The sequence below is a fragment of the Micromys minutus genome (genome assembly GCF_963924665.1).
Source record: "Micromys minutus genome assembly, chromosome: 33".
NCBI classification, from domain to species: domain Eukaryota; kingdom Metazoa; phylum Chordata; class Mammalia; order Rodentia; family Muridae; genus Micromys; species Micromys minutus.
Genome location: NC_137968.1, coordinates 2,021,464 through 2,042,030, shown reverse-complemented (window position 1 = coordinate 2,042,030; position 20,567 = coordinate 2,021,464). Strand labels below are relative to the sequence as shown.

Sequence of the window (20,567 nt, the reverse complement as noted above, 5' to 3'; positions counted from 1 at the left end):
CTGAGGTTGTTTATCAGCTGCAGGAGTTTTCTGATGGATGTTTTGGGGTCACTTAAGTACACTATCATATCATCTGGAAATAGTGATGTTTTTACTTCTTCCTTTCCAATTTCTACTCCTTTGACCTCCTTTTGCTGTCTAATTGCTCCAGCCAGGACTTCCAGTACTGTATTGAATAGGTAGGGGGAGAGTGGGCAGCCTTGTTGAGTCCCTGATTTTAGTGGGATTGCTTCAAGTTTCTCACCATTTAGTTTGATGTTGGTTTCTGGTTTGCTGTATGTTGCTTTTACTATGTTTATGTATGGGCCTTGGATTCCTGATCTTTCCAAAACCTTTACTATGAAGGGGTATGAATTTTGTAAAATGTTTTTGTCAGCATCTAATGAGATGATCATTTTTTTTCCTTGAGTTTGTTTATATGGTAGATTAAGTTGATGGATTTCTGTATATTGCACCATCCCTGAATCTCTGGGATGAATTCTACTTGATTATAGTGAATGATCGTTTTGATGTTTTCTTAGATTCAGTTTGTAAGACTTATTATTTTTGCATCTATGTTCATGAGGGAAAGTGGCCTGAAGTTTTCTTTCATTGTAGAGTCTTTGGGTGGTTTAGGTATGAGCAAAATTGTAGCTTTGAAGAATGAGTTGGGTAGTGTTCCTTCTCTTTCTATTTTGTGGAATAGTTTGGAGAGTAATGGTATTAGGTCTTCTTTGAAGGTCTGATAGAATTGTGCACTGAACCCATCTGGTCCTGGGCTTTTTTGGCTGGGAGTATTTTGATGACTGATTCTATTTATTTAAGGGTTATGGGACTGTTTAGATGGTTTATCTGATTCTGATTTAACTTTAGTACCTGGTATCTGTCTAGAAAATTGTCCATTTTATTCAGATTTTCTTGTTTTGTTGACTATAGGCTTTTGTAGTAGGATCTAATGATTTCGTGAACTTCCCCAATTTCTATTGTTCTGTCTCCCTTTTCACTTCTGATTTTGTTAATTTTGATACTATCTCTGTGCCCTCTAGTTAATCCGGCTAAGGGTTTATCAATCTTTTTGATTTTCTCAAATAATCAGCTCCTGGTTTTGTTGATTCTTTGTATAGTTCTTTTTGTTTCTACTTAGTTGATTTCAGCTCTGAGTTTGATTATATCCTGCTGTCTACGCTTTTGGGATACATCTGCTTCTTTTTGTTCTAGAGCTTTCAGGTGTGCTGTCAAGCTGCTAGTGTATGCTCTCTCTAATTTCTTTTTGGACGCACTTAGTTCTGTGAGTTTTCCTCTTAGTACTGCTTTCATCGTATCCCATAACTTTGGGTATGTTGTGCCTTTCATTAAACTCTAAAACATTTTTAATTTCTTTTTTTATTTTTTCTTTGACCATGCTATCATTGAGTAGAGCATTGTTCAGCTTCCATGTGTTTATGTGCTTTTTGTTATTTTTGTTATTATTGAAGGCCGGCCTTAGCCTGTGGTGATCTGATAGGATTCATGGGATTATTTCAATCTTCTTGTATCTGTTGAGGCCTGTTTTGTGACCGATTATATGGTCAGTTTTGCAGAAGGTACCCTGAGGTGCTGAGAAGAAGGTGTATTGTTTTGTTTTAGGATGAAATGTTTTGTAGATGTCTGTTAAACCATTTGGCTCATAGCTTGTGTTAGTTTCATTGTGTCTGTTTACTTTCTGTTTTCATGATCTGTCTATTGATGAGAGTGTGGTGTCCAAGTCTCCCACTGTTATTCTGTGTGGTGCAATATATACTTTGAACTTTAGTAAAGTTTCTTTTATAAATGTGGGTGCCCTTGTAGTTGGAGCATCGATGATCAGAATTGAGAGTTCATCTGGATAGACTTTTTTCTTTGATGAGTACAAAGTGTTCTTCCTTATCTTTTAAAATAACTTTTGGTTGAAAAGCTATTTTATTCAAGATTGGAGTGGCTACTCCAGCTTGTTTCTTGGGACTGTTTTCTTGGAAAGTTTTTCTTTTTATTCTGAGGTACTGTTTGTCACAGAGATGAGTTTTTTGTATGCAGCAAAAAGCTGGACACTGTTTAAGCATCCAGTCTGATAGTCTATGTCTATTTATTTGGAAATTGAGTCCATTGATGTTAACAGATATAAAGGAATAGTGATTGTTGTTTCCTGTTATTTTTGTTGTTAGAGGTAGAATTATGTTTGTGTGGTTTTCTTCTTTTGGGTTTATTGCAAAAAGATTATTTTCTTGCTTTTCCTACGGTATAGTTTCTCTCCTTGTGTTGGAGTTTTCCATTTATTATCCTTTGTAGGGCTAGATTTGTGAACAGGTATTGTGTACATTTGTTTTGTCCTGTAATATCTTGGTTTGATCTATGGCAATTGAGAGTTTTGCTGGATATAGTAACCTGGGCTGGAATTTGTGTTCTCTTAGGGTCTGTATGACATTATTCCACTATCTTCTAGCTTTACTAGTTTCTACTGAGAAGTCTGGTGTAATTTTGTTTGGCCTGCCTTAATATGTTACTTGTCCTTTTACCTTACTGATTTTAGTATTCTTTTTTTGTTTTGAACCTTTGCTATTTTGACTATTATGTGTTGGGAGGAATTTATTTTCTGGTTCAATCTATTTGGAGATCTGTAGGCTTCTTGTATGCTCATGGTCATCTCTTTCTTTAGGTTAGGGAAGTTTTCTTCTATAATTTTGTTGAAGATATTTAGTGGGCCTTTTAGTTGGGGGTCTTTGCTCTCTTCTACACCTATTATCCTTAGGATTGGTCTTCTCATTGGGTTCTGGTTTTCCTGGATATTTTGGGTTAGGAGCCTTTTGATTTTTGCATTTTCTCTGACTGTTGTGTCAATGTTTTCTATGGTATCTTCTGCCCTGAGATCCTCTCTTCCATCTCTTGTTTTCCATCTATGACTCTTGATCTCCTTCTTAGGTTTTCTGTCTCCAGGGTTGTCTTTCTTTTATAATTTCTTTTTGTTTCTATTTCAATTTTTAATTCCTTCACCTGTTTGGTTGTGTTTTCCTGTAGCTCTTTAAGTGATTTTTGTGTTTCCTCTTTAAAGGCTTTTCCTTGCTTACATGTGTTTCTTTAAGGGAGTTACTCATGCACTTCTAGAGGCCCTTCATCATCAACATGAAGTATAATTTAAGTCCAAATCTTGTTTTTCTGGTGTGTTGGGATACCCTCTACTTGCTGTGGTGGGGGAACTGGGTTCTGATGTTGCCAGGTTGTCTTGGTTTCTGTTGCTTAGGTTCTTACACTTGTCTCTTGCCATCTTGTTATCTGTGATGCGATGTGATCTTGTTGTCTGTGTCTGGAGCTACTCTCCTGGTGGTGGTGATCTCGTTCTGGCTCTGGGCACAGATGGAGACCAGGAGAGTTTTTTTCCCAGGCAGCACTGAACTACCATGGGCTCAGGAGGGAGAAGCCTCCTGAGGACCCTCTGGGTACTCAGCAGCTTTGTGGGCAGGCCATGAGTCCTGATGGTGGTGGGCCAGCTTTGGCTCTGGCTTCTGTTTTCATTTTTGCTGCATACATTTTCTCCCTAGGCAACGAATACCAAAAATTGAAACAAATAGATTTATCAAAAAGAATAGTATACCTTTATGGCAGTACTTGCATTACAACCAAAAAGTTGTTATTTTTCTGTAAATTAAGTAATAGGAACCCAGCAATCTCATTTGCTAATAATGTTTGTCAAATATACTCTGAAATTGATGTGATGATTGAATTATAATCACTTATATCAATTTAATTATTTTTAGTAATTTCTGTGATAATGTCTCAAAATATTTCACAGTGGCTTTCAATTATGCATTTAAAATTTGAGCTAACATGTAAATTTTAATTTTTAAATGAACTAAAGAGCCTGGGAAGACAGAGTCTTTAATAGCTTTTTATTTTTTAAGTAATAAAAATTTTATTGAGAATTCCTGGCATGGTAGTTATCTTCCCCCATTCTGGGAGAGGGACACTGCTATATAAAATCACTGAGAAATCACACTGTGCCCCGTACAGGAAGGAGGAAAACCCTCTGAAAGGGTTGGTCTTCAGTCTTGAGCGCGGATGCAGAAGAATCCGTCACATGTAGCTGTGTCAGGGTGGGGTGTGCTTGACCCCCTAGCTAGCTCCTCCAAACTGGAGAAATGAGCCAACTTCTATGGTGGTGAGATCCTTGATGTCCACACTCGATTTTTACTCCCGAGTAAAGCTTTCATCCTGTAGATTCAGCACAAGGTTGTCTGTGACTTGGCAATCGTCTCAGAGATGTCCTGGGCGGCCTGGATCTTTCGGAACTTTATATAGCCAGGATTCTCGCTCACTGCTTCTCCAAGCACCTTCCCCTCATCCTGCAGTCTTCTGTCGCTGTTCCTGCTCTGCTTTCTCAGACCAAAACCTGGGCCTTCTGGGCCACTTGTTTGGCTTCTAAAGCTGCTGTGTACTCTTGGCTGAAGCTCGGCTCCGTGGTAGCCTCATCCAGGATGAGGCTCAAGGCCATGGCACACTCTGTCAGCTCTCTTCAGCGCGCTGGGTAATGGGCTGGCAGGTACTGAGCTTGGCCACCTCACTGACAATGGACAGTAACATTCGCTCCTCATAGTGTAGCCCTAGACTCTGGTACATGCTGGAAGCTCCTGGGCATGGGGTCAAGGCATGTTCACCATCTGCGGGTCTTTGGAACCTGTGGGGGAGGAGATTTTTCGAGGTCTGGCCTGAACGTCATAGATGATGGGGTTCTGGAACCAGGGGATTCTGAAGGGAAGGTCTTCCGCTAGGATTGTGTCCTGTCACATGTCAACAATACAATTAAAGAAGACGGCTCTATGACTGCCTTCCACTGTGAAGGCAGATTCAAGGATGCTGTAGGCCACTGCCCTGCCCCCAGCAGCAGCTTCAGCGCTGTGCTCAGACCCCGAGGCCTGGCGGGCAGGCGTCCCACTAAGTTTAGGTTCTGGGCCAAGTCTGGTCCTTCTGAAGGCTGAGGCACCAACGGTCTGGAGGTGCTGCCTGCCAGCTTCTACCTTACTCTCGCCTTGCACACGAGGATTGGGGGCCTTCAAGAGTTTTATTTTATTTTGTTTTGTTTTGTTTTTAATGGATAAATAGCTGAAGTTTAAAAAGGATGAAGGTCTGACAGCTGTTTAGATTTGGCAGAGATTTTTTTTTTTTCATAACTCCAATAGGCTGTGTTCCAAATTTTGTCTAAAATGCATTTATAGCATGTGCTGATTAGAAACATTTTACTTAAGAGAAAATTGGCAGGTGCGTAATGAAATTAAGATTGATACAATTTCCTTAATTGTGTATTTAAGCCTAAAGGGCAAGTCTGCTGCCTTTAATATGACGAAAGAGATACAAAGTATCGGACGGTAATCTAATGATCTTCCTCTGCTGTGCAGCCAAGGATGACACTGAGCCCTTAACCTCGCAGCTTCCGTCTCCAAAGTATTGGAATTACAGGGTCGCGCCACCGACCCCAGATGATAGAAGACCGACGTAAGGCTTCGAGCATGAAAGTACCTGAGTTTGGATGTCAGTTATCAGGCTGAAGCCAGGAGAAGAGAATAGAGATGGGGCAGATCCTTCTAAATCACTGGCCAGCCAGCTAGAAGCACGAGTAAGTTCCAGGGTTCAATAATAGACCATGTCTTACAAAGCAGGGTGAAAACCTAGGGAGGAAGACATCTGGTCTTCATATATACCAATACATGTGCATGCACATACGTACACCTCTACACACACACACACAGAGAGAGAGAGAGAGCGAGAGAGAGATACACAGAGATAGAGAGACAGAGACAGGAGACAGAAAGAGACATATAAAGATATAGGAACAGAGAGAGACACAGGGAGAGTCAGAGAGACAGAGATGAGAGAGACACACAGAGACAGAGAAACAAAGATGGAGAAAGAGTATAATACAGCGGTAGAGTTTTTACCTACTATATGTGAGGCCTGAGGTTTGATTCCTAGTCACTGCCAACATGAAAAAGAAGCTTTTTCATGGACTTCCGTAGCCAACTGAGGAACTATTGACATATATCATAAAATATTTTATATATAAGAGGGATTATCGACAGAACCATTAACAGGACACAATTCTGTGGGAACATTGGGAAGAAATGGAAACATGGGACTGGAGAGATGGGCTAGCAGGGAAAGGTGCTGGACACCATGCTGGACTACCTGGGCTCCATCCTTAGGACCCACATGGTGGGAAAAGACAGCTCCTGAGAGTCATCATCTGACTTTCACACGTGTGACATGGCACACACATGTTCTTGCACAGATACAAAGTAAGTAATAAAACATAAAGGGAAACATGAACAGCTTCAAATGTGAAAGAAAGGATAGTTTAACATTTTCATTTCTGTTTTAAGCAGTAAGAGATGATAACAACCAGTGTAGCATTTAAATTGAGATGCATTTGCCTTTAACTTTAGAATTCTTATCCATGTCTGATTATGTGTATTTATCTGTGTACACAAACGACAAAAGCCTAGGGTGTTGTTATTAAAACCTTGGCTGTAACTACTCCAAGTGATTCTGTTACGGAACACTGTAGGCTGGATCTTAGGTCTGCCCCATCCACTTATGGAATATTGTATTTTGGTCACTCTGATTAGAGTTTTTGTATTTTAGTATCCATAAGAAGGAAGTAACCCCGTATCAGAAGTTCAAGGTCAACCTCAGAAACACAATGATGTGATTAGAATAAAGATATATTAATATGTGTATTAAAAAGTCATCATCAAAACATTAGAGGCACAGCTATTATACTCAAAATAGAGAAGACCCAGAAGTTCATCATTTATAGAGCCAACATGTATTAATTCATGAATTATATTTTGCAAATCCCGTGACAGTTAACAGGTAGCTGCAGTAAGAGGGCCAGTCTGTAATGTCCACCTTTTGAAATGGCTTTCCTCTCAGGACCACTTTGAATATGTAGATGATGAAAGTCTGCTGGCCACATTCCTCACCTCTAAGGCTAGAGAATGAAATAGATTTCCTCAGGTCCTGTGCTTGGTTTCACCATTATGACTTGAAAGTAGAAAACATCTTGAGAATACGACCTGGTAGTGATTTCAGCGTTTTCCTTCGCGCTTTCCTTTCTTTGAAAAGTCTGGGCTGGTTGTTTATTAACATAGTCTCACTATTAAAAACCTTAAAATGGACTTCCATAGCCAACTGAGGAACTACTGACATATATCATAAAATATTTTATATATAAGAGGGATTATCGACAGAACCATTAACAGCTGCTGAGGAAGAGAGGGGCAGCTTTCTTTAAGCCCTTGGTAGGTTGACCATACTCCCCCATGGGCTTGCTCCCACTAGTATATGTGCAGCACAAATCGGACTCAGTGGGCTAATTTTAAAAAGGGGTGGACACAAAATTGGGAGTTGATTTGGGGGGAGTCATGAGTAGCAGGTAGAGGATGAACGGGATAAAAATGCAGTGTATGAACGTCTCAAAGAATTAATAAAAACATAATATTAAGAAGTTATGGAGATCTGGGGGGAAAAAAAAACAGTGAAAGGCATTGTCTTAACATCTTCATCTCTGAGACTGAAAAACAGACTCGAGTTTCAACAGAGACAATAGAATAAGGAGCTCTGCCCCCTTTTCTATTGTTCATGCCAGAACCACAAATGGTAGGGCTGGACTTGCTTTGTATTCAACATGCCCTGGGTACTGAACTACGAACCCAGAGCACAGCCATTCCACGCCTCCGTGAGCCTTAAGAGAAACAGTTTCTCTAGGTCACTAGTTAGCACACACAAGAGCACATTTCAAAACCCTTGCTGAGTAAACGCCATAACTCGATATCGCAGTTAACTATCTAATCAGTCAGCCTGGCTAGAAGGATTTACAAAATGTGGAACAAATTCTTAGATAACGGTACAAGGCTGTCGTCCTGTTAGAACAGCCAGGATCTTTCTGCTCTGGGCAGAATAAAAGTGCCTTTATCTTTTCTTCAGGGAGTTGGCAGTTTTTGCTCAAGGACATTTCTCAATTTTAAAGTGCAAATTTATGAGCGCATTGCCTGCTTTCCAAAGCAAACACATTTTTCCTCTTTGGAGCTGTGCAGCTCCCTGCAGTAGACAGGGTGCTATTGGTCACTTGTGAGAAGCTGAGATGGAAACCACATTCCTGAGAGGACTTAGGAATGTACTTTGTTGAGCCCCACTGAGAGGAAGGGACACCTCCTGATCTCCAGGGGAGGGAGCTTTTTGGAAGCTTTGTGCTGTCCCCTTTGCAATGTGGAAGAGCACCTGTTCCTCTTCTCAACAGAAAACCTATCTCTTGCCTATGCCCTGCAGACTTGTCTTTTCCCTGGCTGACTAGTATTGTTTGCAGCAACTGAAGACCAGTAGTTTCTTTCTCCTGTGCTGACTTCAAAGTCTGGATTTTAAGGGCATTTTTTCCTTGAAGATTATGCTATCATATCTAGAGTCCTTGAGGAACTAATCTCTCTCTCTCTTTTTTACAGCGAGAATACAGGAAGACAATGAGATGAGTTTCTAGAACCTTCTTGGTCGTTGACATATTTTAAATCATCCAGGAAAGCCTGTGTGGTGGTCCTACTTGTATTCCTTCAAGAAATTAAATGCCTCTTACCCAAGGCTCCTAAAAGTCCTAAATTATTCAGACAGCAGCAGGGCTTAAAGGCTCAAGGAAGGGCTGGAGAGATGTCTCAGTGGTTAGAGCACTGGTTGCTCCTCTGGGGGGGCCCTGAGTTTAATTCCCAGCAACCACATGGTGGCTCATAACCATCTGTAATGGAATCCAGTGTCCTCTTCTGGTGTGTCTGAAGACAGCTACAGTGTGCGCATATACATTAAATAAAGATATAGTTTTTAAAAAGGCTCAAGGAAGCTGAGCGGACCACTGGATCTTACCATACTGTGTGTCCAGAGGGGCTGTGTGATGGACAGTCAGTCCACCAGAGATGACCACTCGGACACAGTCTATGGCCATCTGGAAAGTCTCCAGATGGCTGGGACTACACTCAGGTATCTGGGACACGAGCACTGTCACGGAGAGCTTTGCACCAGCAAGCTGTGTAACAGAACCCAAGATAAGCAGTTATCTGTATGGGTTGATACTGTACAGGAAGAAAGTTTAACAGAGGCTGAGATTAAGTTGTCTGGGGCAACATGAAATTGACTTTCTAGGATAGACTTGGATAATTTTTCTTGGGGATTACCATCAAAGAGACCAAATTCTAGTCAAGTTTAACATGGCCTCAGCAAGAATACAAGATGGAGGAACCTTAGCACTGCCTCGCACAGTCACACTCCCACTGGTTCTATGAGCAAGAGTCAAATCACTGGCTTGTCCTTTTCTAAGAGGGCACAGTTAGTCCTCAGGGCCAGTAACTTAACTGAGCTTAATTTCCTTTTTAATGTCGTTGGGCATGCAGTCGAGGAGTTGATGTTCCTTTATTAGAATAAGAGTCGATTGTCTGGCTAGTTCTGACACTAAGGTGGTCATCCATGGAAATCAGGTGAACAGAGACTGCCTGTATTTCTCTCTCAAAAGGTGGGTTTGCACAACGGCCCTTCGTGGAGTTCAACCACAGTCTAAAAGAAGGCAGAAAAGAACAAAGGTCTATATGGAACTGGGGTAGCTCATCCATAGTCAGATTCACTATCACCTTCTCTGTGTCTCTGCGTCTTCGTTCTCAGTCCCAGACGGGGGACGGTGAGGGTTGTAGGCTCCCGTCCTCATACAGAGAGAAAGGGGGAAAAGGGTGTACACAGTAATCCAGATTAATGATCTCAGATCACTCTTATCTCTAAGGTTCTGAAGTCCGAGTGATGTTCTGGCTGTGACTGTTCTTAGACATCATCTTTAATCAGAAGTGATGTATCCAGGGAATGACACCAGCCACCTTCACAGAAGCTGGGAGAGTAACTGGACAGGGTCCCTTCCAGCCATGTTCTGAGATCTGGGCAGGATTCCTCTTTATACAAACCCAGTCTCCTGGCTGGAAGATTTGGGCTGGCTCAGAGGTGGGAAAGGGCAGGATTCCCTGCAAGGCCTTGAGAAGGGAGAAATTACATACTTCTTTCTGAGGAATATCTCAGAGTTGGGAAGCATGGGAGGTAGTCTCCCAAATATAATTTCAAAAGGAAAAAACCCCATAGTTAAGGAGTACATCAAGCCCTGGACTGGACAAAAAGGAGGGAGTTTAGCTCAATTTCTACCTGTCAGGGCCAGTCTGCTTAGTCTTCCTAAGAGTTCTGTTTATCCTTTCTACCTGATTTGAGCTCTGCAGCCTATATATACAATGTAATTTCCAATTACTATTTTAATACTTTTGTCAGATTTTTGAGACACTTTGGCGTGAAGGCCAGAACGTTGTTGTATCCCAAAGCTAGAGGCAGATCAAACCCATGAATTATTTCCGGAAGAAGTAACTTAGTAACTCTCTTCTAGAGGAGTGGGCTTCCACCCAGTGTGAGAAGGTATACACAAACACCAGGAAATAGTTAGAGCCAAACACAGGAGACCTGATCTCAGTAGAATCTTAACTCCCAAATGATCCCCGGGCCAGATCCATTGTGGGATCTTCTTTTCCACGTTGGGGGTTTACATGAGTCCACGTGGCTTATCTAGAAGAGGTGTCTTCAGTCAGGGTATCAAAATTTGGAGTGAAATACCTGGGTCTGGGGAGTTCAGCTGCTTTTGTGGCTTCTGCGTGGGTGACTTGGTGGAGATCTGGAAGCTGTTGCCTTCCTAGACTCCCAGGAAGGATGAGTCTGTCATTGGCCACGCCCATCATCCTTATGTCTGTCATTGGCCATGCCCATTATCCTTATGTCTATCATTGGCCACGCCCATCATCCTTATGTCTGTCACTGGCCACGCCCATCATCCTTATGTCTATCATTGGCCACGCCCATCATCCTTATTTACCCCATGTGGCCCGTTCTTTGCCTTCCAGTCTGTGTCCCAGGCAATCCCCCGCTTAAAGATGGTACCCAGGTCGTCCTATCTCGGGTCACCACCACTGCTCCTGCGCGCCTGATTCCATCGTGGATGACACTGCTCCCATCTGTGAACGATACCTTATCTGGTCTTTACACACGCTGGCCCTTGGGCTGCAACCAGTTCAAGTCTCTCGGACAAACATGACACTGGTCTATTTGAGGGTCTATCTCAAAGTCCCAGGGTTAGCATAAGAATCCCTTTGGCCTCATCCATGTACAACAGCTTAGAGGGCCATGCCTGGGGTAGACACCAGAGTTTTCCTCAAGGCTTCACAGGACCATTGCTCAGTGCTGGTACATTCCAAAAAGAAAGTGCACCCAGTTCTGGCACAGAGGAGCTTGACGATCTCAGCAAATCCCTTATCCTAGGCCAGCGGGATTCACCAGCCCAGCAGTTCCCATACTTGTCTTTTCAGTGTGGTAACAGGAATCTGCAGGACGGCCGACAGTCAGTCATGGAAGTGTCCCCTCTCCTTCCTCTAGGAGGTAGTTTAGGTGACTGATCTGGGGTGCACAGGTAAGCCTTGGAGGCTGAGATTCAGCCCCCCCAGGGCTTGGAGAGTTTCAAAAAGGCCTTCCCAGGGGTCAAAGCTATGGGGATGCCATTGTATACCAAGCAGGGTACTTTGTGGGTGTTTTTGTCTAAATTCCAACAGACCTGCACTCAGGTCAAACAATGGTGGTTACTTTCTGAATCCTTCCCTTGGCCCATTTCCCCATTTCCTCTCTTGTCTGTTTCCCTAAGAGCAACAATTACCACCCAGGAGAGTTTTTCTGTCTGCCTGTTGCTGAATCTTGGCTACTGTAAACTTTGTGCACAATTTCCAACACTTGAGACCTATTCGTCCCTTAAGATCCCTCTAATTTCTGGAGCTTCCTCCTCACGTCTAAGACTAACTGCACGACAAAGGCAATGTTAGTGTCTTGCTGGTTTGGGGTGGCATCTGGGCCGATTGGAGTAAATACACTCTATGTGTCACAGAGCCTTTCCAGGAACCTAGTGGCCTTGAGTGACCTACTAACCTCAGATAAGTCGGAAGCTTTTCTCCCTGCCACTTTTAATCCTCCCAATAGTGGTTGGCAGAAAAACATCTAATGCCTTCTTACCTTCGTTGCTATTATGATCCAAACAGGGTTGAGTAGACAGGAAGCTTCACTCTATCCAGGCATTAGGCAGTGTCCCTCCGCTCACCCTGCTCATCAGGATTGCGTCTCTCTCCTCAGCTGTAAGCATGTCCAGGAGCTGCCAACAATTACCCCAGTCGGCTGGCTTGTGTAGAAAACAGACTGATAAGGGCCTTCCGTGTCTCTGAAAAAGGGGCAGGGGGTTGAGTCTTCCAGTTATACAAGTTACTGGTAGAGAAGGAGACGTAATCCATGAACGAGGAAGGGGTTGAACATCTACTTCCTCCTTCTCCGTGGGCAGCTGGCAGAACTGCCCCTTTCCTCGGGTACCACCAGCTACTTAGAGGGGTCTGGGAGACAGTAGAGAGGGCACAGTTCAGGAAACTGCTTCTTCTGCTTAGATTGCAGCCCCACCCCCACCTCCACATAGGGAACAGGACCAGGACCTCGGGACCATGAGTGGGAGTCAAGTGACCAAGCAGGCCAGAAGGGAGCACTGTGGAGCTGAAGAAGGAGGACGGTCGATGTCCCCCAGAGAGAGAGAACAGCCAGAGATTTGGGGGTCCCAGGTAACTGGCTGTAAATCAGACGGGAATGTGAGTCTTCCATAAAGTCATTGGTTAGTACTGGGGCAACTGGTAGCTGAGGTGTACCCCGAAGTTTTACAGTGACAGCAGCTGTATGACCACAGTTGCTGGGGGAGGGAGGGACACCATAATGTGGGTGAGTGGCCACTGCCCTTGTGTGTCTAGTTGAGGGCAGGCAGAGGCCATGTTCTAGGTTTGGCTTACCCCCCTCCTTCCATTTTAGATCTGTTTCCCCAACCAACAGAACTGACCGACGCACAGAGAGACAGGCAGTAGACATTCAGTGGTGGTAACCACAGGTTCATGCACCTGAACAGACCAGGGGAGTCCAGTTCTGGAAGCAAGATCTACAGTCGTATGTAACCTCTCCTCTGTGTCTTAAGCAGGTGGCGTCTCCTACTGGCTAAACTTACCTCCGAGGTGCTCAGACCAGATGCCGCTCAGTTTACCTTCGGGGTAGGGAGAGCGGTGACAGGTACCTTCAGTATGCTCAACAATTGACTAGAAGAATTTTCTAGGGCTCCCAGAACTTCTTTGGGTGTGCACTCCTTAGGAGTCTTCTTCAGATGGCACACGCTTCTCTACGGAGTCTTCTTCAGATGGCACATGCTTCTCTACTATTGGGGGTCCTGAGGCCCCTAAACGATGGGGTCCAGTCTCGGGGATCTCAGTAGGACTCACAAAATAGAGAGTCCACCAGAGTTGAACACTCATACACACGATAACCAATAAGAAGTCTTTATCCCAGCTGGGGTTACACTCACGTTTTCAAGACCCAAGCGAGGCATTTAGAGTAAGGGGTTCTTAAAGGCAAAATCCGCACCCCAGTATCTCTCTCAGCAGCTGCACGGGAGGGGTTTTCCAGGAGTCAGTTTAATAAAAGCTAAGATGAGTTATCTGGGGTATCTTGACCTTGATTCCTAGAATAGAGTTGGGTAATTTTCCACAGGGCGTCTCATTGGGGAGATCACTTTCTAGTCAAACCGACCATGGCCTTAGCAAGAATACAAGATGGAGAAACCTCTACACTGTCTTTCTCTGTCATAGCTGAACATATGACAGACTTAAGAGCATTAATGTCAAACTTCGGGGAGGACAGATTGAACATGAGCCTCCAATAACACCATGGGGGACTGTCTGTGACTACTGGTCATCCTGAAAGGAATGGAGAGAGTAAGGTCCCTCAGCTTTGAACGAACCCCAAAAGCTTGGCATCAACTACAGAGGTGACCTGAGGAGGGAAGGCTGTTGCACAAGTTTTAAAAATTATGTGAGGCTAACCAAGGCCATTTGCACGCAAGCTTTCTATGCTTTAAAGATAAATATGCTTTGAGCACACTCCCCCATGCCTCCCGCCCCATCCCCTCTCTCTCCTCCCTCAGCAGTCCCTCAGTTTACCTCTGCTTTCTCGCTATCTCTTCACACCGTAGGAATAACCAGAGGAGAAAAGTCATAGTTGTCAAGTCTGCGATGACAGCTGCCATTCACCAAGCCAGACACGTCGCTCGCTTAGTGAAACTGTTTTTTTTTTTTTTTTTTTTTTTTAAGGACTCCATGTGTCAGGGCAATGTGATAACTCAAGTAGCTGTAGCTGAGGTTCAAGGTTCACCGAGAAATGGTCGGAATTTCCCATATCTCTCCCAGACATTGTGCTCTGAAGCCGAAGTTGTTCTTCTTCACCTCTAAACTGGAATGGAGCGGCCTTTATTTGTGAAGTTCGAACTCACGAGGAGAGACTTGGGACAGAGCGTCTGTGTTTTATTGGGCCTGAAAACTTGAAACAGACGGTCACACATCACTTCCATAAAAAAAAAAAAAAATCTAAACTTCTAGTCTCTGCAAGAGTCAGAAGATTTTATAACTTTCAGCCTGCCTCCCGTGAAAACTAGCCAACAGGGCAGGTTGGAAACTCCAGCCTGAGGAAAGACTCCCTTTCCACAGGTCAAGTGCCCAGAACACTTGATATCTTCTTGAACCCGGGGCCTAGAAGACCAGTTCTGCCTGGCTGCTGTACCACGCCAGTGTCTGATCTCTAGATTGAGCCTTTTTGGTTTTGTTTTTATGTATGTGGGTGTGCTGGATAGTTTTATGTTGATTTGGCACAGGCTCGAGACATTTGGGAGAAGGGAACCTCAAATAAGGAAATGCTCCCATAAGGTCAGGCTGCAGGCAAGCTTGTGGAGTATTTTTTAAATTAGTGATAGATGCGGAAAGGCCCAGCTCATTCATTATGGGTGGTGCCCGCCTGGGCTGGTGGTCCTGAATTTTATAGGCAAACTAAGCAAGCCAGCTAAGTATCACTCCTTCAGGGCCTCTGCATCAGCTACCTCCGGGTTCCTGTCCTGTTTGGGTTCCTGCCCTAGCTTCCTTTGAGGAGGAACCGTGATAAGGAAGTGCAAGCCAAACAAATTCCTTCCTTCCTCAGTTGCTTAAGTCTTGGTACTTCAGGGTAGCAATAGCTACCGTCACTAAGGCGATCGTGTTTTGCCGGCGTACATGTCTGTGCACTTCTTGTGTGCCTGAGGTCAAAAGAGGGAGTCAGATCTCCTAGTTAAGGATGAAGTTCAGTTGTGAGCTAGGAATTGAACTGGGTCCCCTGAAAGAGCAGCTGGTCTTTCCACTACTGAGCCAACTCTCAAGCACCCAGCATCTTTTATTCAAAAAAAAAAAAAAAAACAAAAAACAAAAAAACAAACAAACCACATTTACTATTTCCAAATCATTCAGAGAGATAGCCCATTCCCAGGTATGACCTGCTCATACCTCGTCAAAAGGACAGAAGCTCCAACATACAACAAAGACACGTGCACCACAATGTTCATAGCAGCCCTATTTATAATAGCCAGAAGCTGGAAAGAACCCAGATGTCCTTCAGCAGATGAATGGATACAGAAATTGTGGTACATTTACACAATGGAGTACTACTCAGCCACCAGAAACAATGACTTTATGAAATTCTTAAGAAAATGGCTGCATCTAGAGAAGATCATCCTGAGTGAGATAACCCAGTCACAAAAGAACAGACATAATATGCAGTCACTGATAGTGGGATGCTAACCCCAGAGGCTTGCACTCCCCCAGAAACAACTCACAGACTGTATGAAGTCCAAGAAATAAAGAAAACAAAACAAAACAAAAAAATATTTACAAAACAAGAAAACTTTAACTATTTCCATGTTACGTTTTGTTTTACATGTACTTTATGCTCATTGTAACTATTAAGTTTTCAAGGCATACTATCAAACCTTGAAAAAAATCAAGTACTGACTAAAAAATGGCTGCATCTAGAGAATATCATCCTGAGTAAGATAACCCAGTCACAAAAGAACAGACATAATATGCAGTCACTGGTGATTGGATACTAACCCCAGAAAGCTCAGAACACCCCAGAAACAACTCACAGACTATATGAAGTTCAAGAAAAAAAAGAAAAGAAAATGAAAAATCATTATGTTTAATCTTAACACACCAATAAAACTTTGACTAATTCCAGGTTACATCTTATTTTACATGTACTTTATGCTCATTGTAACTAGTAAGATCTTAATGCACAATATCAAACCTTTAAAAAAACCAAGTACTGACAAAAACGTATTTGTATACTTTTATGCAAAAATGCTTAAAATCTGCACATTTATCTTTGTTTTTTTTTTAAAATAAAGTTGTTCAATTAAAAAAAAGTAAAAGGACAGAACCTGGGAACTATTTCTGGTGCACACATAGACAGACCACCTTCTAATGAATTTTATTCAGCATATTCAAGTCATAAGCATCTTGATGAATATTACAGACACTTGAAGGTTTTATTGGGAAATATATTAAGCAGGATTACACATGTACACAAGTAGTGCATTCATTTGGTGGGGCTGTTGTAACAAACCAGATGAAACCTGGTGGCTTAAAGCAAGGGAGGGTTGATCTTGTGGAATTGCAAGCCTTTAGTTCCGGCACTCGGGAGCCTCAGCTAGGAAGGTGAGAAGTTCGAGGCTAGTGTGGGTTATGTAATTAAGACTGTCACATAACGGAACACGGAGATTTTATCCATTCACAGTTCTAGAAGCTTAAAGTGAAGGTCTCTGTAGGGTTTATGTTCAGCGCTGAGAATGAGAGACAGAATTCTCAGTCACACATGGGACGTGTATGTTAATTCCTGCAAGACGTTAGGACAGAGTTTTCCTTTGACTCCTCACCTTCTGGTAGCCCTAGACATTTCCTTGCTTTTGGCTGTATAGTCGTGATTCTTACCTGTGTTTTCCTGTGGACTTCCTTTATAAGTATCTTTTGTTAACCCTTTGACAGTTCCCTACATTAGGCTGTGCATCTTGAGCCCATCTTTGCACACGCCTCCCCGAACAACCTTCTCTTCGTCCCCCGTCATCCAGTGAGTTTAAGTAGCGCTGTCATCAGAGAGCGTGCTGTCTGGGACTTGTGCAGGTAGCCACAGCTGTAGTCACTTCATGAGGGCACCAAGCCTACCGTGTCCAGAAGACAGCGTCATTGTACCCTCCCCCATCCCGCATCTCTTATGCTTTCTCGCTGTCTTCTCTGACGTCCCCATTCTTGCAGGAGTTAACAGTTTCCACATGTGACAGAGCACTCTCTTGTCCTTAACGCTGGGCACTAACCGTGCATTAACCCCGCCGTTTTCCTGCAGAAAATGTGACCTCTGTGGCTCCAATCCCCTCCTGCTTTCTCTTATAAGGGGACTTGTTCTCTTGAGCCAAGCTTCATCTGGATTGCTCAGAAAGATCTCATCTGGAGATCAGTAGTTTAGCTCTATGTGCAAGAACTCTATCCACATAAAGTCACATTCACAGGTTTCAGGTAAACATACCTGTGGTGGGTGGTAGTGGCGCCATTTAACCCTGTATACTTGGTTAATAATTTTATTCTGAGCTACGCATGGGCAGGGTACGTGCCGAGTCTCTGAGCTCCCGAGGGAGTCTGCGGTGTGGGCCGCACTCTGGAGAAGCATAGGCTAAGCTCCCTGAGCCTGCCAGCCAGAAGTGGCACCAGAGTTACAACGCAGTTAATGGTCTCTCCCCGAGACTGTGTGATTTGTATCCCAAAACTCTTCCAAGGCTTCTCTGAAGCTTAAATAGGCTTAACTCAGGCACTCTGTGTGATGTCTGAAAAGCTGACTTCAATAAAAGTTTATTTTTTTTTTGATTGTTTGTTTGCTTTTCAGTTTTGGCTCTCTGATTTATTCCGCCTCCAAAATTACGCCTGGAAGGTTTTGGGTGTGGTCGGCATTTGGCGAATTTCTGGCATCATCCCAACGCTGATTCTAGAATCTAAACGCTGGATTCTAGGACTTATCACTGCTGTTGAGGCTGCGTGTGTGGTGCCAAGGATGTGTCATCCTGTGGAAATGGAGGCCAGGCTCAGTTTTCAAGATAGCATGTCCAGCGCTGTCAGAAGTTACCGAAAATGTTGCAACGATAGTTAAAGTTCCTGACCCTTGCCTGCCACCATGCAGCAAGGGCAGATGGGAACCACCCAAAGGCCCACCTGTCAGGTGACCCACCTAATGCTGGTACCCCAACGGTGTGCAAGCATATGGTGGAGAGATGGTAGAGATGAAGAGGCAATGCTAGAGACTTGAGGGTGGTGAGGTCTGGTCTGAGTAGCCTACCCTGCGACCCGAGACCATGGTGAGGTCCTGGCTGATGACGGAGCTGAGGGCCATGTCTGGGTCTGTGGCCCTGCAGTAGTGGGGACTCTATATCAATATCTGTGGCCCATGCGACCATCAAAGGCCATGGGGACGTCCCTGATTTAGGTTACTGCCTGGAATCATTTTAGTGCCCAAGGGCTGTACAGAGCTGGCTACACCCCACTGGCTGTAACACTCAGGAGCTCTGACTCTATTCCTCATCGAGGCAGCACAGTAGAGCTGGCCTCAAGACCAGGAGAACTGTCCCTGCCCCTTACAGGCTGAGGCACTGGATTGAGCTGAACTCAGCTACCGCCCAGACCCAGATCCAGGGTTTTGGGTTGGCGCACCCCAACATCTATTCCACCTATGAACTGCTGGAGCATGTGACGGGGCCAGTCCTGCAGATCCAAAGCTGCAGGGTTTTCATGACACAGGGTGACAACAGGATATCTGAGAGGGGTCCTGGTGAGGATCCAGTATTGATAGGGTAGCAGAAGCCAGAGGCCTTGAACCAGACAAAGGACTCACTGTAACACACATTTACAAGTGAAGACGTGTGGACCAAGGATGAACTGTGACACACTGTGACACACTGTGACACACTGTGACACACTGTGACACACTGTGACACACTGTGACACACTGTGACACACTGTAGCTTCCATAGAGAGATGTTTTTTGGGTTTTGTGTGTTTGTTTTTTTTTTGTTTGCTTTGTTTTTTTTGCAGGGAGAGGTTGCAAAGGTGGAGGGGGACTATGAAGGGACAGGGAGTGAGTGGGGTTGGGGTGTATGTGCAGGTGCAGGTGGGCTCCAGAAGACAGCCTTGGGTATGGTTTCTGAGGTGCCATCTGCCCCTCACATTTCTTCCTACTTTTCTGGAGTTGGGATTACAAGTTTGTGCGGCCATGCCTAACTTTTTTGTGCATGTGTTTACCTTTGTTTGTTTTTTTTGCACAAGTTCTGGAATTCAGCTCAGCTACTCATGCTCTGAGGCAAGCACGTGATCCACTGAGCGTCTCCTTATCCCCTCCTCCTCTTCCATTTTTAAAAATGGCGCTGCACAGGGAGCCCAAGCAGGGCCTTGTGCATATTACGTAACCGCTCTACCACGGAGCTACGTCCCAACCACATTCTGTCCTTTGAACTTTATAATAATCCTGAGTGAGCGTGTGCTATTACCTTTATTACGCAGATGAGGAAAAGGAGGACGAAGTTAACCTCATACCTAAGGTTGGCGAGGAACAGAGCAGAGTCAAGGTCAACAAGCCAACTCCAAAGACCATGGCCCCGGCCACTGTTCATTCCTAATTCACGTTTGACAGACTCTGAAGGAAGCTGAGATGGTTCCATCACCTCCCCACCCCCATCTTCACCTTTCCCCATTTCCTTTCTGAGGCAGGGTCGTGTGGTAACACGCGCATGATTTTTATTCGTCTAACCCGGGCTCAGACACTGGCTGTGTGAGTCTCGACAGGGTAGATCGGTCTCTGAGTGTCAACTGCCTCATCTCGAGAGGCGATTACGGCACGGCGCAGACATCCATTTGCGCTAAGCGAGATGATGTAGAAGGTGCTATCCCGTGCCCAACAGGGACCAGCACACTTTCCCTCCCTGCCCTCTGCCTGGAGCACAGTGTGGCCACAGTTCACAGTCCCTTCTGGAGGCCGTCTTTAGCTAAAGGGAATGGCTCATTCCAACTCTTGTCCCTTCCTGATTGGCCGCTGACATCCAATGACGTAAGCATGTATTCAACCAACTATGTCTAGGCTTTCTGCCCCCCTCAGAGAGAGCTACTTCTGTCTCACATCCCAGAGAACTCGCCGAGCCTCAGACTCACCCATTTCATCAAAGGTTGGCATTCCTCTATCTCACTGCCGCGGGGAAATACTTTGCCGAAAGCTTATCTTTGGTGGACCAATTAACGTCTTCTTCTTTTTCTTCAACCGGATGGGGTCTTGTAACCTTCTCGGTTGCACTAATCGGTCACAGGCTCAAAGCCAGACCTAGAGGAGACTCACTTGAGCTATGTAGGCAGCAGCCCACAACCCAGACATAATATGCACATAGTCAGTGTTTGCTGTTAATTACGTAAGACTGCTCTGGTCCCTGAAGAATGAACACAAAAATTTTCAAATTTCAAATGGACAGAATGAAAAAAAACTGGACATAGCCACCCTTTCAAGAGTTGGAATTTGAGAACGTGACAAGA

At 44.3% G+C, this 20,567-nt stretch overlaps 1 pseudogene across 1 annotated transcript; it reads right to left on the bottom strand.

Moving 5' to 3' along the window:
* Positions 1 to 4,176: 4,176 nt before the first annotated feature.
* LOC308414202 (prohibitin-2-like) lies at positions 4,177 to 18,387 on the bottom strand (annotated as a pseudogene). The gene is made up of 3 exons: positions 18,334 to 18,387; positions 8,890 to 9,049; positions 4,177 to 4,953 (listed from the first exon to the last, which is right to left on the bottom strand). The product of its transcript is annotated as a prohibitin-2-like (transcript).
* Positions 18,388 to 20,567: the final 2,180 nt, after the last annotated feature.